Genomic DNA, 20,243 nt, shown 5'->3' with positions numbered 1-20,243 from the left:
AGTCAACACAGCTATGGATCTTTGCTTCCTTAGATATGATATGAGCTGTTAGCAGAGGTGTGGCTATTTCTCATTTCCTGTTTTTTAGACTTGTCTGAATGCAACATGAATAGTAGAGTGATTTCTCATATGAAAGGAAACACATCATTTTTACAGAAATACAGTATCTCAGCTCAACAAATATCAGGTTTCTCATGTAGATCTACTGCACATCTTGTTCCATGAAAGAGAAGACAGGATATCTCCACCCACAAGGCAGGGCTGAGTCTTTATACAAGTGTCTCCACTATTATACAACCTGATTAACTTTTACTTGTACAAAATCGTACAAACTGTCTGGTTACTGTCATGTCAATAGCCTGTTTGCTTGTCTCACCTGAGACTTAACAATCTACTTCCAAAAGATTAGATAGCCTATATTTTTTGTTGTTTTCTTTTATTTAGAGAAATCAGTTTACCTAGACATGACACTGATTTCTTGTGGCTGTGATAATGATAACCTTGAGTGGAATATGCACTAATTCATTTCAGTCTCTGTGTGGTCTATACACCACTCCTAACAGTCTTACCCAGATATAATACTCCAGATCTTCTGCACCTTTACACACCTCTAATCCCTGATGATGATGACTTTTCAGCAGATTATCTGTCCCAGTGGAATATTGGGGGAGAGTAGCTGTTTCCCTCTACCAACTGAGGGCTTCTCAAGAAGAGAACAATCATCACCATTCAACCATGTTTGTTGGACACAAGGTGAAAGAGCACTGAGTCATGTCTGCGCAATGTGGAGGTGGAACGAGCTTAGTGGCAAACCTGCTGTGCCATTGTGAGGCGCACAATCCTTTGTCACAGCCTAATGGACCTGTACCCATGATCACCTACATGATAAGGAACAGGAGAGGCAATTCAAATCTGAGGCTATGAGTGTCATGTGGTTCAGAAGCCTGGGTATTGGTCCAGGAATGCAGGCTCCAGAGAGATTTTAGTACATCTATGCACTTGCAGAAGGAGAATGGAGGGAGAGACAGAGACATGAGAACATGCCTAACAAGTAAAATAACTTAGCAGAGGAAAACAGTGATTACAGTCGTTGGTGCAGTAGGTTCTGTTGCCATGTAGAGCTGCTCTCAGTTATACAGTATTAAACTCACAGGGATACAAACATTCCCACATTCTTTCTTGAGTCCAGAGTCTCCACTATTGAAAAAAAGATTCTTTCTTTTTCCAATAATAACACTGTTGTAACTGTCAGTCTTGCTTTCTGAGGTAGTAGCCTGCCTTCAGTGTTATTACATTATGAACAATGTTGACTCTGGCTCCCTCTTGTGGACAAAGCTAATAATTGTACAAAATGTCAAGTCTCTGTGAGATGTATGCAAGACACACATAAAAGGGAGCATACAGTAAGACCTGCCATCACCTGGGTTCTGCTACATATGATTGTAATTCGACCAGATTCAGTGTCCTCTGTATTGGCCAGTCTAACATTTAGGAACAGTGGGACATTGTGAGTGAAAACGGGATCTGTTCAATATAGCTGGTGTGAATGATACAGGAATGAGCACAGAGGGAACCAGGAATCTCCTTCATGCTGAACTGAGGAGGGTCAGTAGAGAAAAGGATACAGAGAACAGACACCAGGAACACACACAGCTCCTTCATGCTGCACTGAGGAGGGTCAGTAGAGAGGAGGACACAGAGATCAGACACCAGAAACATACACAGCTCCTTCATGCTGCACTGAGGAGGGTCAGTAGAGAGGAAGACACAGAGATCACACACCAGAAACATACACAGCTCCTTCATGCTGCACTGAGGAGGGTCAGGAGGAGAGGAGGACACAGAGAACAGACACCAGGAACACCCACAGCTCCTTCATGCTGCACTGAGGAGGGTCAGTAGAGAGGAGGACACAGAGATCAGACACCAGAAACATACACAGCTCCTTCATGCTGCACTGAGGAGGGTCAGTAGAGAGGAGGACACAGAGATCAGACACCAGAAACATACACAGCTCCTTCATGCTGCACTGAGGAGGGTCAGGAGGGGAGGAGGACACAGAGATCAGACACCAGGAACATACACAGCTTCTTCTTGCAATACTGAGGAGGGTCAGTAGAGAGGAGGACACAGAGAGCAGACACCAGGAACACACACAGCTCCTTCATGCTTCACTGAGGAGGATTAGAAGGAGAAAAAAATGGAAGAGAGAAACCTTTTGTTAACAATGGGACGACCAGACTACTTAAAGACAGGACTTGAGGTAACTTTTCAGGACAAAAGGCTGTAGAGAAGGATTCAGTCTGTCTCCTGCATTTTGTTGTTTTTGTATTTTTTCCTAAAACTTTCAGACCTATAAGAAAGTTACTATACTTTGCTCATCCTCTGCATCACCCTAGGATGAATTAGTGTGTAAAGGACTTAAATATGAAAACTGTTTATTTGTTCACAATGTGTTTATTGAACCCTATTTTCATTCTAAAAATTGATGTTTAAAGAAAATCCTTATTTTTAAGAATGTACAACAGTCTTAAGAAGTAAATGTCTGAGTGAAAGGTAAATGTATCCACACAGTTCACAGACACCTTGTTCCTGGTCTGAGTAAATGTTCCTCCTCCCTCCATCACCTCCTGTCTCATCCCTCCTGTGTCAGGGGTCTGGTGGTCTTGTCATCATGGCTGTCAAACCTGCTCCGTCATCATCACCATCACTCACCAAAGCGACAGTGCTGTGGGGTCTGACTGAAGCAGTCGAGAAGGTTAGAAAATTGTAGAGTACTTCTCTGTTGCAGTAAAAGCTGCAGTTTGGTTTTCACACTCTCCATCTTTAAATTACCACTGTGATATATCGATGTGCAAAGCAGACATTCTACTAATCAACAGTAATAATGTAGAAAAAAGAAAAAAACAGCACTAAAATGGTTGTATTAATTGTATTTACTCTTCTAAAGCATCATTTTTCAACACAGCTTAGAACAGCAGCAATGCACATGTGCCTCTGCTTTAACCCATCAGAATCCCAGCCCATATAAAGATCAGTATCCCTGACAGATAAAGAAATGTGTTCATTGTCCTGTGTTCCTGTGTGTGTCAGCAAAACAGCCACCCCCATATTTTACACTAGGTGTGATGTTCTTCTCCAAGTGGGGATTGGTCTTTTTCTGACGCTAAACCCACCACTGGTGTCCGACCTATGAATTCTACTTTTCTATTATTGTCTCCTCTGAGTTCAGGGTCCAGTTCCAATTCAGTGCAAGCTCCAACGTCACTTATTAATTCAGTTTTGGAACCATTACCTGATTTATTAAGGTCAACAACCAATGGACTACTTTCATTTGTGAGTCCTCTGCCTTTCGCAGTGAATGACAAAAGGATTTTGCATGTGTATTACTTAATTTCTCTACCCCAAGGCCACAATATAGTTCTTAAAGATGGATGTAAACATCAAAAGTTGAATGTTAACACAGATTTAATTTGGAACAAGTAAAGGTGTATTTCATGCTGAAAAGAGAAAAAAAGAAACAATATGTTTCAGCTGTGGAGCCTTCTTTGTTACGGATTCGGCCAGTGAAACCGAAACCAAGTAATGAACCCACTTGCAGGAGCCGATAGAGACAAGTCGTGATCCAAATACCGTAGACGAAGGAGAGAGCCGAGAGTCCAGGGGAAGCCAGAGATCCAAACTGGGAAAGAGCAACCGAAGCCGAGCCGTAATCCAAAAAACGTAGTAAAAGGGGAGAAACCAAAGCCAGAACCAGAACAGTACGAAGTGGTAGAAGGCGTAGCGCAACTAAGTAGCTCGAAAGGAAAACCAGTACTGAGTGAGGAGGTAGGGAAAGACTAATGCTTAAATACCAGATGAGACGGAGGTGTGGTGGTGAAAGCGTACACTAATACTGTAGGTAGACTAATGAACTAAGACTATGCCTTCTTCTGCCTCTTTCATTGCCGGGAGGCAGGGATCCAAACATTCTTCTGGTGTGGTCTTCCCAGTATCATATACAGGGGTTGTGCTAGAATTAATCACAATCCATTACTGTGAAGACTGGGTTGTGAAAATTCCATCTATTTTTACCTGTTATATTTGCTTTCATATTTACTGATATTATTCACGTAGTTTGTGTGTGCATGTGGTTGAGTTGTGGTAGAAGGTATAAATGTTATTGACAGTGCTGACGTACATTATACATCAATCTCATGTACAGATTTGGATGTGTCTCTGGGAGCCAGTGCTGTTTGGTGTGCGCCACAGTGAATGTTAATCATGTATGGGCAATCACAACATAATTGCTGTGCTACTCCAGATTTACACCCTACCATTACACTTGCACTGTCACTCCCGAGTCCAATAACTCTGCTTAGATCCACACCACGGCTAGCAAGCACCTCTTTAATTTGAGCAGTAATGCACTCAGCAGTTCCAGAGGGTATTGCATAGTTGCCTATGTAAGCTGTTTCAGATTTTCCTTCATTCTGAAGCATCATGTACACGATCAACACTTTTTACAGCAGTGATATTTGTTGTTTTGTTTATAATTATCCCCACATATTTACTTTTGGTGATGTGGTTATCAAGTGAGTCAGTGACAGTTTTGGCTATCGCTTCCTCCATTTGATTAACAGAATCATGGTGTAGGTAAACAGGTGCATCGTTCAAGTTTGGACACCCAGCAGATTGTAAGAGTTTTATTAGATCTGGGTAAAGCTGGCTTGGAGTGTTTGACATGTACAAAACAACTTTCAGTTGAATTTGTAAAGCCTGTGTGCATGCTGCCTGGGACTTCTCCACATGCTTGGCCATAGTAAGGCTCTGATTAACCACCCGCACAGCCTCTTTGTGGCTGAGGCTGTTTTTGTATTCATTTAGTGCAGACTTTTGCATTGTAGTGCATCCACGGACAAATCCATTGGTTACGTTAGCTTTTTGGCAAATGTCACAGTCCATTTTATTGTCTTTCTTCCTCAGCCAACTGAACTCACTCTCCCACTGCATACGATATCCACTCTTTATGTCTTTGCTAGGATTCCCTGCTTGCATTGCTGCTATCTCATCGCCTGCTCTCTTGACTTTTTCACTCACTTCTACTTCACCCTCGACTGCTGCAATTGATCGTTTTTCACCACTTTTATCAACATCGTTGCTGTTGGGCCTGCTGAAGAAACGTCTGACACTAAGCTGGTGTAACATGATGCCACTCGGTTGGGTATAATTGTGCTACTATGGGCCATGTTCATCTTTGATTGAACTAAGATGTCACAGTGATACAACTTTGTGTGTAGCCTACAGACATTGCACGTAGACATGCTAAAATGCCTAGCCTAGGCTCCAGAAGACATTTTGCAGTTGCCACCAGCTGGACAGGAATATAAATCAGTTTCCTCAAAACGTTAACAAAGCCAAACCTTATTTTTATCCGTCAAAATGACTATTGGAATTTTGAATTATCCGTCAATGCTTTGTAAATTCGGTAAATGACAGAGAATTTTCAGTTAACATAACCCATGATTCATATGCTTCACACATATATTTTATGCAGCCTTTCCTACAGCCTCATCTTTATCAAGGGTGCCATTCATTTTGCAGTTGACTGCATGTATGGAATTAGTCAGAAATAAAACCTATGTACAAATCTACTTATTAAATTTATTCATATATTTAGCTAATGGTCACAAATTCATATAGTCTGACTGAAAAGCCCAATACCAGTTCTGACTTTGCTGTCCCTGTACTTTTGAAGGGTGATGCACTGTTCATCACAATGACCATTGGATCTGTGTCTAATTGAACTTAACCTGTCTGCCTACTAGCTTCTCTGAATGAAATAATATTTTTAAAAGTACAGCCGATACTATCAACAGTCAGTGCAAACAATATGTACACTATACACAATCTTCACAATACCTGACAAGAACCATGTAATATGTCTGTTACACTAACTGCTTTTCACAATGCAAAGTGACATTTCTTCATTTTCATAATTTCATCAAACAACATTAATACACTTCATTTTGGAAAGTAATTTTGAAAAGGAAGTGTTACATTTTAAAGATAGTGATGAAAATCATAGTTATTGTGACATATGTTTTTTTTATTTCTGCTCACCAGGAAAGAGTCCAGATGAATACAGTGATAAAAGTCATTGTAGCTGTGGGGTGTGTTGCCAAACATGGCATTTTTATGAATGTGACTTCTGGGTTTTAATTCTTGGGTATTAAATCATTCAGATTTGCAAAGAAAATAGTTGTGAATTTTAACATTAAAATGTGTTAAATTTATTGTAATGAGATTGAATTAATATGTGTGTTTTTATTTTGTGAGTAACTCTTGAGCTTAACCAATAAGAGAGTAGCTGTTAACTATATTGAGTCCAGCTCTTCCTCTGCCCAGATTGGATCACAGTCTGCTGTAGCCTCAGAGCTGTACAGAACCACTTCCCAGACAGCAGAGCTCTGCTCCTCTAGAAGACTGAATCTCCTACAGCAGGAGAATTCTACACTGTCTGGGGCTCAACAGTGTGACAACACCTTCAGTCTTGCACAATGGACCCTGTCATATACAGTAATTAAACTTTAACCTTTCCAAATATGATTCTTTTTGCACACAACTGCATCTAACTAAAGTTAACTTTGTTAGACTTTTCAAATATTGTTAGACTGATTTTTGTATTAATCCTCACCTTGAGCGAACAGCACCAGGGCCCCAAAGAGCCCCAGCAGTAGAATCAGTGGCATCACTGTCCTGTGTGTGTCAGTGACTCTGAAAGGGTTGAACTATGACTGATTCCCACTGTGTGCTTTAATGAGCACAACAGTGTGTAAAATATGTAGATAACTGTCATATGCTGTTAGAAGTGAACGAGATCCCAAACCGAATTTCATCAGAATGGACTACACCTTCTGGAAAACATGAGGTATACATGGGCTCAAGGTTTGCTTCCTGGAGTGAATCTTGGAATATTCCTGTGATGAAGATGAAAAAACATTGTTAGACTTATTATCTAGAATGTTGCAGGCCCAGAATTCAGCAGACATTTCTTCACAAACCTCAGCGCACAAATTTTGTTTACAGCTCATTTTGGCTAAAAGTCCTGTTCTATCAAGGAAGACAATTTGCATAGAAGAGATACTTTGCATTGGCAGCACATGCTTCAGTGCTCTGGGAGTGTTTATAGCCACTTATATGTCACTTCATGACTGAGAGCTGCCCTTCATGGCAACAGAACCCACAGCAACAATGACTTTCATCACCATCTTCATCTGGACACTTGTCTTCTTTCATGGTGAGTAAAAATTAAATTATTGCAATGTTGTCATAACTTTTATGTTGTTAATGAAGGCATTATAAACATTTAACATTATAAAATTGTATTTCTACTAATACATTTATTTGTTTATTTTATATCAGTTTCCAGTGGGCAGATTACTGTGACTCAGATTTCATCAGTGACATCTGTTCTCCCAGCACAGACAGTCACTGTGAGGTGTAAGACCAGCAGTTCTGTGGGTAACTGTTATTATAGTAGTAGTTCCTCAACTGCTCCCTGTCTTGCCTGGTACCATCAGAAGGCTGGAGAAGCTCCTAAACTCCTGATCTATGCAGCAACATACCGTCAGTCTGGGATCCCAGAGCGTTTCAGTGGCAGTGGATCTGGGACTGACTTCACTCTGACCATCACAGGAGTCCAGACTGAAGATACAGGAGTTTATTACTGTCAGAGTGTACACAGTGGTCCCGTGTTCACACAGTGTTACACAGCCGTACAAAAACTCCCTCAGCTGTACAGGAGCTGCTCTGGTTCATCAACAGGAACCACAGAGGACTGAGGTTGAGAACAGCTGCTTCAGTTGGACTTATGTATTATGTATAAATACTGTATTACATTCTAAAAACACAAATAATATATAGATAATACATTAAATTAATTTAAATTTAAATGTTTGTACTCAAAAGGCTATGGCATTGAACAATTACAAATAAAAGAAATAATGCTAATTATCATCAGAGAAAATATCTCAATGCATAGTTTAGCATCTCAGAAGTGTCCCAGAAGCACATGACCTTGAATTTCTCAATTCTTAGACTCATTTGCCCTCTTCCCTCCTCTATAGTAGATCCCTTTCCCTTTTCCCACATTCTTGCTCAAACCCCTAGTCCAGCAGTTGGCTCTGTTATTCCCTCCCTTTGCTTTGCTATCTTCCCCCCTTCACCTGAGTGACTAACATGCTTGTGTACCTGGAAATAAAATTAGTAAGCTGCAGTTCCAGTCTCGTCCCTCTCTCCTTACACTGCAGGCCATGCTGAGGGTAACCAAGGAGGAGTGCTACAATATTTAGAATTTCTTTATGTCTATTTATATCCTGTAATTTTTTTTTTCAAGGAGCAATCCAATCAACTCTATTTTTGAAAGCGGAACTCAGAAGCTACAGTTAAAATATAAGGGTTAGTTTCTAAAAGCTGTACTGGATCTATTAGAATGACAAATTGATGAAGTAGCAGCTTGGAAATACAGAAAATATTGATGTTTTGACTTCAATTTGACAATTACGAGGATCAAATGAATGTTTTTATCTTTTTAAATTCTGTTGTGTTTCAGAAGTTCTCATGAAAGGTAATTCTGTATAGATTAAAGTAATTGATAAGTATTATTATACTAACTCTGACAGAACAAAAGATCATCACCTTGGTTGCCAATTAATATATCTTGAACAAAAGTCCACACTAAATCAGTACGGAATTTATAAATTTATTGTTTATTCATATCGGTCACAAACAACATCACTGCCACCTTGTAACTTGGTCTCATAAGATCTCAGTTGAGCGCAGCTTGGCCAGATCAGAACCACAGTGGGAGACCTCCAAGGAAAACCAGGTTCCTGCTGTCAGTGGATCTGCTGAACCAGAATTTACAAACAATCCCAGCATGCTGCTGGAGTGCTGAGAGACTAGGACTTCATTATCCCTGAGGAAGCAGTTTGTTTTACAGCAGCTTTATACAGACGGACAGAAAAAAACATGACAAGAACAACAATATACATACATATTTGCACACAGTAGAAGTCAAGTGTTAAGTGATGATATGGCTACAGGTATGAATGAGAACTTAAATCTGTTGCTTTTGGAGTTGGGGAGTTGGTATTTGCATTCTGATGGGAGTAACTGGAAATTATGAAACAAGGGGTGTGAAGGATCGTCACAGATGGATATTGCTTTACGCAGAACATGTGAATAATAGATGGAGGAGAGGGCTGGAAGATTAACACCAATGACCTTCTGATATATTTTCACAAGGCTGCCCAGTTTGTTTTTGCTCCTCAGATTCAGGCTACCAAACCAGCAGATCAGGGTGAAAGTTAGAACAGATTCAAGGAAGGACCAATAGAACAAATTCAACAACCTTAAATGCTTAAGCTTCCTTAAGAAAAAAAAGATGCTGCTGTCCTTTGATTTTCTTTACTCAAGGAGCTGTTTAAGTCTGGAACAAGGCTCCCAGCCATGTTGGTACAATACTCTGGCTTCTTTCAAGTAACAGCCACATGAGATTCTCAGATCAATGAGATAGTAGCGACCAAACAACCTTGATGTGCCCAATGGCTTCCTCTTGTTTCCCTTTCTTTGTTTCTTAAATCTTCACAGGCGGTGAACCACACAATTTGCAAAACACACTGAGTGGAGTGTCAAGAAAAGTCCAGAAATATTAGTGTAAGGAATTCTTCTTCTTCTTCTTCTTCTTTAGTGAATTTTCCATGTCCTTTCCAGGAAAATCTGACATAGATCTCTTTGACACAGATCTGAAAAGTCAAGAGCCAGAGTAAGAAACTGGTGATTTTAAGATCATTAAAGAATAGCAACGAACACAAAGTGAAATTCAATGTCAACTTTATAGCCTACCAACCTTTGGGTTTTTGGTGTGCATGAAATAACAGATACAAAGATGAGAAAAAAATCTTCAATAGCACACATGTATCCAATACAAAATACAATACTACATTCCAGTGAAAAGAGATCCAACAATTTACCAAACAATAATTTTATAACAATGTTGGGTTAATAGCATCCTGCCACGTTGTTACTGCCGACACATGTCTTTAGGGAACATTTCTGCAATATATTTCATAATTAAAATGAAGTTGTCCAGGTTTATGTTGCAGTTGTACTATAGTATGTATTACTGATATGACTGATTTCCTAATCAACCCAACAGTTTTCAGTTCATCTGTTGCAGTCACTGGCTGAACAGTAAATGATCCACACTGTGAGTCTTAAAGTGTTTGGAGCAGTGAGGCGGCACAGGTATGCAAAGCATCTTCCTGTAAGCAAATCCTGTCACAGACAGTTAGAAAAAGTCTGAGCTGGGAATCAGGTGCAATTCTACGGTTTGGCTACTTTTTGCTATTTGCTTTAATTTGTGCTGCTTTGAAAGAAGTGTCAAATTTTGTATTGTATACATTGTACACAACAGTTTGCTTATATTGCTTTTAGATTAGCCAGTATCACTAGTAGCCATAAAAGCACTCTTACCATTAGGTATTTCAGTTTCTAAATTTTCCTGTAATTTCAAATAATCAAATAATTACAATAAACAGACAAAGAAGCATTGAATACAGAAAAATCATGCAGAGTGGGTAACAATTTTAATTTAGATGTTAAAACAATCACACTGTTTTAGTAATATGTGATATGTCAAGGAAATATGATGTTTCTTTTGGAAGTGAATATGTGATAGTCTGATGCGATGGTGTTGTGTGTGTATAGAGACACAGGTAACTGAAAGAATGGCATCTTTAATAGGTCATCACCATGACCCAAAGAACGTGTTGCATAAGTCCAGAAGATATAGATGAAGTGTTAACATAGTAATTTTTTTATGAATGGGTCTCTAGCTCAGTGTTTCCCATTTTTTTTGTAAAGTTTATGAAACCATTTCATCCAACATGGAAGGACAATATCTATCCACGACACCTTATGAGTATACCCCCAGTATGCAGCAGATCAGATGAGGAATATAAGAATGAATCAAGGTCACTGGAGTTCACATCCCTACTCTCTTCAATAGTGTCATGGGGTCCTTAATAACCCCACTCAAGTCATGATCTCAGGTTAAAATTTAGAATTTGGTTTAATGTGTCATGTGAAGGATATCAGCTCCTACAGCACTACATCCCTTTGTGTTTGCTTGTAAATAATTCTGGTTCAGCAACACCACTCACAGCAGAAACCTGGTTTGTCTTGTCTTGGAGGTCTCCCACTACTATACTGATCTGACCCAGCTGTGTTCAGCTTCTGAGATCTGATGAGACCAAGCTTCAAGGTGGTAATGTATTTGTAAATTATGATCAAATGCAACATGTATAATGTTCTTATACATTTATTGTGTACTGTTGTTCAAGATATTGTAACGATGCTCTGTAGAGGTGAAAAGGATCCTATGCAGATGCAGGAGTCGCAGGGAGGTAAGTAAACGTACCGAGCAAATCCAGGAGCTGAGCCGTAGTCCGAAGGCGAAGGTAAGTCGAAATCCGGTAAAGGCACTGGTGGCGAACAATCCAAAACGTGAGACAGAATCGTAGTCAAAAGGAGAGCTTCAGGGTCAAATCCAAAACAGGCAATGATAGCAAACAATCCAAAGGGCGAGACGAGATCCGAAGTCCGAAGGCAAAAGGTGCAGGCAGAATTCCAGGAAGGCAAAAGAGGGGTGAGAACGCTAGGCTGAGCAACAAGAAGAGAACCCAATACCGAGCAACGGGAATCAGGTGCGAATGGTATAAATAACCCGGCGTGCCGCACGGTAGAGCAATTGCAGGTGTGTTAACTCGTGCGGCGGCGCTTGTTAGTAGTAATCCGCTGCTGGTGCTGATTGGCTCGCTTACGTGTTGATCTCCGCTGGCTGGTGGTCGTGACAGTACCCCCCCCTTCATGGGCGGCTCCCGACGCCCGAGACGGCCGATTAGGATAGTCCCTGTGAAAGTCACTGATTAGTGTAGGGTCCAAAATATCCTTCTCTGGAACCCAAGATCTCTCCTCGGCACCAAAACCTTCCCAGTCGACAAAATACTGCAGGGTACCGCGGTTCCATCTGGAGTCAATGATCTTGTGGACCGTATAAGCCGGGCGCCCCTGAATGCGACGAGGAGGTGGCGGGCGATGTTGGGGAGCCGCAAGGGGCGAGCGGTAAACAGGTTTCAGGAGGGAGACATGAAATGAGGGGTGGATTCTGAGGGTAGGGGGGAGAGCAAGACGGAAGGTAACCGGGGTGATCCGGGAACGAATCCGGAAGGGACCAATATATCTAGGCCCAAGCTTTTTGGAAGGCTGATGTATAGGTAGGTTCCGTGTAGATAACCAAACAAACTGTCCTTTCCGAAAACGAGGGGCTGGTCTGCGGTGTCGGTTGGCGAATTTGGCGTGGCGCTGGGTTGACTTAATAAGAGCTGTCCTCGCCATTTTCCAGGTCCTTCGCAGTTTGGCAATATATTGTTGCACGGACGGCACTGCCGTGAGTTGAGGTGTGACAGGGATGAGAGTGGGCTGATAACCTAAAGAACAAAGGAAGGGAGACAGACCTGTGGAGGAGGAGGTAAGAGAATTGTGGGCATATTCTGCCCAGGGAAGTAGTGATGACCAATCATCCTGTGAGCTGGAGGTGAAGGCTCTCAAAAAGGTCAGGAGGCTTTGATTGGTCCTTTCCACCTGACCATTGGCTTCAGGATGATAACCAGAAGTCAAAGATACATGAGTCCCTAGAGTTTGACAGAAAGCCTTCCAAAAGGCCGAGATAAATTGCGGTCCCCTGTCCGAGACAACGTCATCAGGCAAACCATGTATCCTAAAGACCTGTTGTACAAACAAAGATGCCATTTCCTGGGCTGTGGGCAATGCTGGGAGGGGGACAAAATGGGCTGCTTTGGAAAAACGATCGGAGACCACCATGATTACCGTATGACCCTGACTGTTAGGAAGGTCCGTAATGAAGTCAACAGCTATGTGGGACCAAGGGCGGTGTGGGATTGGAAGGGGGTGAAGGAGGCCAGCCTTCCTAGAGCGCGGAGTCTTGCTCCTGGCACAGACCGGGCAAGCCCGGACGTACTCTGCTGCATCAGATCGCATGGAAGGCCACCAAAAGTCCCTGGTGAGGAGGTCCAGAGTGCGTCTGCATCCCGGGTGGCCGGCAAACCGGGAATCATGTCCCCACTGCAAAACCGCAGAACGTAAGTTGTTCGGGACGAAAAGCTTATCCGGGGGGCAGCACAGAGGAACTGTAGTTCCGTTGAGGGCACGCCTGACCTGATCTTCAATGGAGCAATGAATCGCTGCCACGATTCTGTTAGGAGAGATGATTGGTTCAGGTGTGTCGTCCAGGTCTGGGGGGTCATGGAGCCGAGAGAGTGCATCAGCCCTCCCATTCTTCGAGCCAGGAGTGTAAGTGATGACAAAATTGAAACGAGAAAAGAAAAGTGACCAACGGGCCTGACGCGAGTTGAGGCGCTTGGCAGATTGAATATAGGACAGGTTCTTATGGTCCGTAATAATGACAAAGGGGTGCTGAGCCCCCTCCAGCCAGTGTCTCCATTCCTCGAGGGCCAGCTTGATAGCTAGGAGTTCCCGATTGCCCACATCATAGTTAACCTCAGCAGGAGAGAGCTTCTTGGAAAAGAAAGCACATGGATGAGGGAGGCGATCCTCTTCGAGGCGCTGGGAGAGGACTGCACCAACCCCATGGGCAGAGGCGTCAACTTCAACAATGAAAGGCCGGGAGGGATCCGGATGCCGTAGGAGAGGAGCGGAGCTGAAGAGTCGTTTCAAGCACAGGAATGCCTGTTAGCCTCCGGATTCCATTTACCCCGACTAGGACGGTTGCGGGTCAGAGCCGTAATGGGCGCCACCACGGAGCTAAAGTTCCGGATGAATCGCCTGTAGAAGTTGGCAAAACCTAGAAAGCGTTGGATTTGCTTCAAATTACGTGGCACAGGCCAATCATTGATAGCTGCCACCTTGGCTGAGTCCATCTCGACTCCAAGAGGAGAAATAATGTAGCCCAGAAAGTGAATCTTAGAAGCATGAAAAATGCATTTCTCAAGCTTGGCGTAGAGCTGGTTGTCGATGAGTCTGGACAAGACCTCCTGGACGTGATGGACATGTTCCTGAGGGTCGGTGGAAAAAATGAGGATGTCATCCAAGTATACCAAGACAAATTTTCCAATAATGTCCCTGAAGATGTCATTTATGAAGGATTGGAAGACTGCCGGGGCATTAGCGAGTCCAAAAGGCATCACCTGATATTCATAGTGGCCATGCGTGGTCATAAAGGCTGTCTTCCACTCATCCCCTTCACGGATCCTGATTAAATTATAAGCCCCTCGTAGATCTAGTTTTGAGAAAATGGAGGCTCCACGTAGGGACTCCAGAGCGGCTGGGATTAAAGGCAAGGGGTAGGGATGTTTGACTGTAATGGAGTTCAGGCCTCTGTAATCAATACACGGCCTCAAGGAGCCGTCCTTCTTCCCTATGAAGAAGAACCCAGCACAGGCTGGGGACGAGGAGGGACGAATAAAACCAGAATTCAGGGCCTCCTTGATATAATCCTGCAGGGCTTCATTCTCCGTCCGAGTGAGCGGGTAGATCCGTCCTTTGGGTGGGAGTGCTCCTGGAAGCAAATCTATTGCACAGTCATAGGTGCGGTGAGGGGGGAGCGATAGAGCTTTCTGTTTGTCAAAGGCTTGCTTCAAATGTGCATATTGGGGGGGGAATAATAGAGTGTTCTTCCAAGAGGTTTACTGAAGCAGCAACCTTGAGTGGAGGACGACAACAGTTGTCACGACAGGCCTGGCTCCAGGCAATGATCTCATTCTTGGCCCAGGAGATGTGGGGATCATGCTTTTTGAGCCAGGGAAGGCCCAGGATCACAGGGTAAGCAGGGGAGTCCAGGAGAAGGAGTGAAATGTCCTCCACGTGAGTGGCACCAACAGTAAGGGATAGGGGAATGGTCTGCCAGGAAATACGTCCAGGAGCGATCGGTGACCCATCCAACGTTTGAATGCAGATAGGGGGTGAAAGCGGAGCAAGAGGAATATCCCACTTCTAAGCAAAAGAGGCATCCATAAAATTCCCAGCTGCCCCTGAATCCACCAAAACCGAAAGGGGAAGGTGCGTGTCCATCCAGGAAATCTCAGCTGGGAATAAAGGCCCTGAAGAGGATTGTGAAAAAACAGCACTACTGACACTAACAGTAGGCAGTGGGGGAGCTCGAGGTGGATGTGGGGGGTCTCAAAGGACAAGTAGCGAGCAGGTGACCCGACGCAGAGCAGTACAGACACAGCCCCTCCTGACGGCGCCTTTCCTTCTCCTCCAAGGACAGGGGTGCATGTGGCAGGGTGGGCGCCACGAGGGGAGGACCCATGGGGCACACAGGTCTGCTTCCTGGGTGTCTCTCCGCTCTCCGCAGCCGAATGCGAGTGTCCAATTCCACTACCGCAGCGATAGCCGCCTCTAGAGACCAGGTTGGTAAGGACATGAGCACCAGGTGGTCCTTTAGATCCTCCGAGAGACCCTTAGCGAAGAGGCAAACCAAAGCTTCCGGGTTCCAGGCAGACTCCGTGGCGAGGGCTTGGAATTCAGCCACATAATCTTGCAGTGGTCTGTCGCCCTGGCGAAGAGAGGAAAGCCGAAGGCAAGTCAAATCCGGGTTGCTTTGAGAAAAACGCGCCTGGAGACGGTCAGCGAAAAGCTGAAAGTCAGAGAACAGCTGCTCTCCTCTAGCAAGCAATACTGCAGCCCAATCCAATGCTTTGCCTGTGAGCAAGGAAAGTGCGAATCCGATCCTCTGTCGAGAAGTAGAAAAACGCTCAGTTTGCAGCTGAAAAGCCAGGGAGCACTGGGCAATAAAGCCCCTGCAGCCTGCAGGATTGCCGTCATACTTCTCCGGGAGAACAAATGGTAAAGTTGAGGGAGTGGTGGGCGGGGCAGGTGTTTGTAAAAAAGGCGTTGTAGGAATCGGTGCGGGAGCCGGCGAAACAGGGGAAGAAAAAAGCCAGGCGACTTGGTTAGTGAGCAGTTGGAGAGAAGATTGAAGCTGGGCGATGGTCTGGGATTGCTGCGGGAGAAGGGAACGAAGGGTCTGTGCGTCTGCGGGATCCATAATCGGGCTCGGTATTCTGTAACGATGCTCTGTAGAGGTGAAAAGGATCCGATGCAGATGCAGGAGTCGCAGGGAGGTAAGTAAACGTACCGAGCAAATCCAGGAGCTGAGCCGTAGTCCGAAGGCGAAGGTAAGTCGAAATCCGGTAAAGGCACTGGTGGCGAACAATCCAAAACGTGAGACAGAATCGTAGTCGAAAGGAGAGCTTCAGGGTCAAATCCAAAACAGGCAATGATAGCAAACAATCCAAAGGGCGAGACGAGATCCGAAGTCCGAAGGCAAAAGGTGCAGGCAGAATTCCAGGAAGGCAAAAGAGGGGTGAGAACGCTAGGCTGAGCAACAAGAAGAGAACCCAATACCGAGCAACGGGAATCAGGTGCGAATGGTATAAATAACCCGGCGTGCCGCACGGTAGAGCAATTGCAGGTGTGTTAACTCGTGCGGCGGCGCTTGTTAGTAGTAATCCGCTGCTGGTGCTGATTGGCTCGCTTACGTGTTGATCTCCGCTGGCTGGTGGTCGTGACAGATATGCCAAGTTAACTTAGTCAAACAATAATAGATTGATTTTTGTTTCAATGCTTCATTGACCAAAGAGCCCCAGTGTCCCCAGCAGTAAAATCAGTGACATCATTGTCCTGTGTGTGTCAGTATCTCTGAAAGGGTTGCACATTGACTGATCCACACTGTGATCCTTAACTAAACACAACAGTGAGCGAACACATATTAGTAACTGTCCCATGCTGTTAGAATAGAACAAGATCCCAAACTTCTAAAAGACACGATATCTTCAAGAAAACATGAGTTAAATTTGGGCACAAGGTTTGTTATCTATAGTAACTCCTGGAATACTCCTGTGATAAAGATTAAAGATTAAAGATCAAAAACATTAATTTAGCATTCAGAATGATGCAGGACCAGCAGATTCCAGCAGACATGTCTTCAGTGTTTCCAGCACTGACTGGCTACAAGTGCTGCTGAAGCCAGGAAAACAATTTGCATAGAAGAGACACTTTGCATTGGCAGCAAATGCTTCAGTGCTCTGGGAGTGCTTATAGCCCTGTGAGTTTAACACTTCATGACTGAGAGCTGCCCCTCATGGCAACAGAACCCACAGCAACAATGACCTTCATCACCATCTTCATCTGGACACTGCATTCATGGTGAGTAGAAATTAAATTAATGCAATGAAACAACGCAGGGGGATTTGCAATATAAATGCATTTTCTGTTACTTTTTCAATGCTGAAACTGATTGCAAGAAATTATTCTATTTTGGGCATTAAAGGCATATCAATATGACATTATATTACCAGTAATACATTACATTCATTTTTTTCATTTCAGGTTCCAGTGGGCAGATTACTGTGACTCAGACTCCATCAGTGACATCTGTTCTCCCAGCACAGACAGTCACTGTGAGCTGTAAGACCAGCAGTTCTGTGGGTACCTGTTATTATAGTGGCTCAAATTACCCCTGTCTTGCCTGGTACCAGCAGAAGCCGGAGAAGCTCCCAAACTCCTGATCTATGGGGCTTCAATCCGTCAGTCTGGGATCCCAGGTTGTTTCAGTGGCAGTGGATCTGGGGCTGACTTCACTCTGACCATCACAGGAGTCCAGGCTGAAGATGCAGGAGATTATTACTGTCAGAAGTATGGCAGTACTCCTCTCACACAGTGATACATGTCTGTACAAAAACCTCCCTCAGCTCTACAGAAGCTGCTCTGGCTCATCAACAGGAACCACAGAGGACTGAGGCTGACAACAGCTGCAGAGCTGCTACAGGTGAACTGAGCACAACTAAGTTTGTGCATAATGTATTAAACGTTTTTCTTAGTGTTATAATCAGTATTTTTACCCAAATTTATTCAAACGTAATCACAGTACATTATTAAAAGAAACTGAAGATGAAAAATAAAGAATAGTGAGTACTTTTTAATAAACTATGTAGATAATCTTTTATACATTCTTGATAACAATAACATTATAATTCTTTAGCATTTCAGACAATATTAAATGTATATCATTCATATATTTCATTTTTCCAATAGGACCAGTAATAACCTCGAACACTGAGAAGAGAAAGCAAAAGCTGCTGTTCAGGCAGTGGAGTTAATTTCTTATTAAGATGTGGGACTGCCTGTGCCTGTGTGACACTGGATCTGTTAGACTGACAAGCAGATGAAGCATAACTGCCTGAACTACAAACCACAAGTCTGAAGATTTGTCTTTGCAATAAATACAATATAAGTGATACATTCAATCATACACTCAGTTCAGTTCTGATCATTTGAAAGTCATTGTTTATACACTCTGTAACAAAAAGAAAGCCCAAACACTTGCTGTCAGTTCACTTGTCCAATATTGTTTTATAGGAACATAAATACCAATTTTTCAATCTTAGATACAACATGTCAATACAATACATAAACAAACAATACAGGTACAGACTATTCACAGTCTTTAATATAGTCCATCATTGCAAATTCTACAGGACAAAAACTGACAAAATATCACAAAACTTTTTTTGTGAGTTTTTGGTCAGGTGAATGTAGTTTGGTCTTGTGATTCAAGTGATTTTCAGTTGCTAAAGCCTGAAATAATTGATTACTTTGTTGCATTTGAGAATAACTAGACCGGACTGTTTTTCATATACTGTACATACAGTACATTTTCTTACTTTCACAAAAGTAAAAATGAAATAATATTAACTACAAGTAACAATACACCTCCTGCCATCGGTATGAGCTTTTGTTGAATTGCAAGTAAAGTGTCTAATGCTTGTTTTTTCAAGTGATTTCATGTGATTTTTCTTTTCATTTCAGAGGAACGGTGTTATGTGTGTGGTGGTTGAATGTTAGCAAAACCTTCAATGAAGATACATACTGTGAGGTTACATACTGTACATACTTTACCGAAGCATCAATATTCAGTTTCCTACAGCAAGTCAGTAGCTGTTGGAAGCAAATTTCATAGTAATTACAACTAGTACTATAAAGTTTGTGTCACATTTCTGGATACAGTATGTCTCCCTCAGTGTGTATAGGCGGATGGTATAATTGTGTTCATTCTTCCTAGTGAATTTACTTCAGTCCTCACTTGGTCTGTTGGGGTATGATTATGAACTTCAGCTGTCAAGCCTCTCCATCACTTTTCTATGCGATTCAAGTCTGGGTTTTGACTGGGACTGGAACACTCAAGGACTCAAGAGAATGAGAAAAGAGAAATGAAGGTTCAAGACTAATTAGCACGAGGGCAGGGAAAATAACACTGAATTTGTTACTGCCTGAGCTTGGGAAAACCTCCGTAAAACAGAGAAGATTTGGGGTTTATCTGCAAAACCCCTTCTATTCATGATACCTCAAAGAGGATCTGTTACTGCTGTATACAGTACATGCTGTATGAATTGTTGTGGTTTATTCAAAGGGATAATTGGTCATTCCAGAATGACAAAAAAAATATTTGAATAAGGTCACAGTACAAAATACAACATCGAAATACACCAAAAATGCATCAAATACATGTGGTTAGGATGGTTTGTGAATGTGTTAAGTGGATGCATTGGGTTATGGCTTTATGTTGTATTTGTATTGCATGTATTTCATTGTATGAGCTCACCAAACCAAATTCTATGCAACTAGTTGCAAAGTTTTGAGCTTGAACTTGAACTACACTATCTGTTATGGTCTAACTTGCAGGATCCACTTACTCAGCATTCATACTCTTGAAGATAAGTGAATATAGAGTTACTATTGTTTGTGCAAATTTATATCATTGATCTATGCAGCAACTAACCGTCAGACTGGGATCCCAGAGCATTTCAGTGGCAGTGGATCTGGGACTGACTTCACTCTGACTATCACAGGAGACCAGGCTGAAGATGCTGCAGATTATTACTATCAGAGTTACCAGTACATCAACAGTAAAAATCTGTTCACACAGTGTTACACAGCCGTACAAAAACCTCCCTCAGCAGGACAGCACAGTGACTGCACTGCTGCAGCTGGGACCTACTGAGATGAAGACAGATGAACAGAACACAGTTTACTGTATGAAGCAACTTGACTGAGACAAAAGCTGAACTTTATTAACGCTATATGTTAAAATATAACTG

At 42.8% G+C, this 20,243-nt stretch overlaps 1 long non-coding RNA gene across 1 annotated transcript; it reads left to right on the top strand.

Annotated features, from left to right (window-relative positions):
- The first annotated feature begins 7,188 nt into the window (after positions 1-7,188).
- Positions 7,189-19,321, top strand: LOC148646947 (uncharacterized). Its single transcript, XR_015927657.1, has 3 exons — positions 7,189-7,279; positions 17,476-17,914; positions 18,181-19,321. It is a non-coding gene; the product is annotated as an uncharacterized LOC148646947 (long non-coding RNA).
- The last annotated feature ends 922 nt before the right edge of the window (positions 19,322-20,243 follow it).

This window comes from Lepisosteus platostomus, chromosome 16 (assembly GCF_059453375.1).
Source record: "Lepisosteus platostomus isolate fLepPlt1 chromosome 16, fLepPlt1.hap1, whole genome shotgun sequence".
Taxonomy (NCBI): domain Eukaryota; kingdom Metazoa; phylum Chordata; class Actinopteri; order Semionotiformes; family Lepisosteidae; genus Lepisosteus; species Lepisosteus platostomus.
The sequence above is the reverse complement of the archived record's forward strand: the minus strand, read 5'-3'. Positions and strand labels throughout refer to the sequence as shown.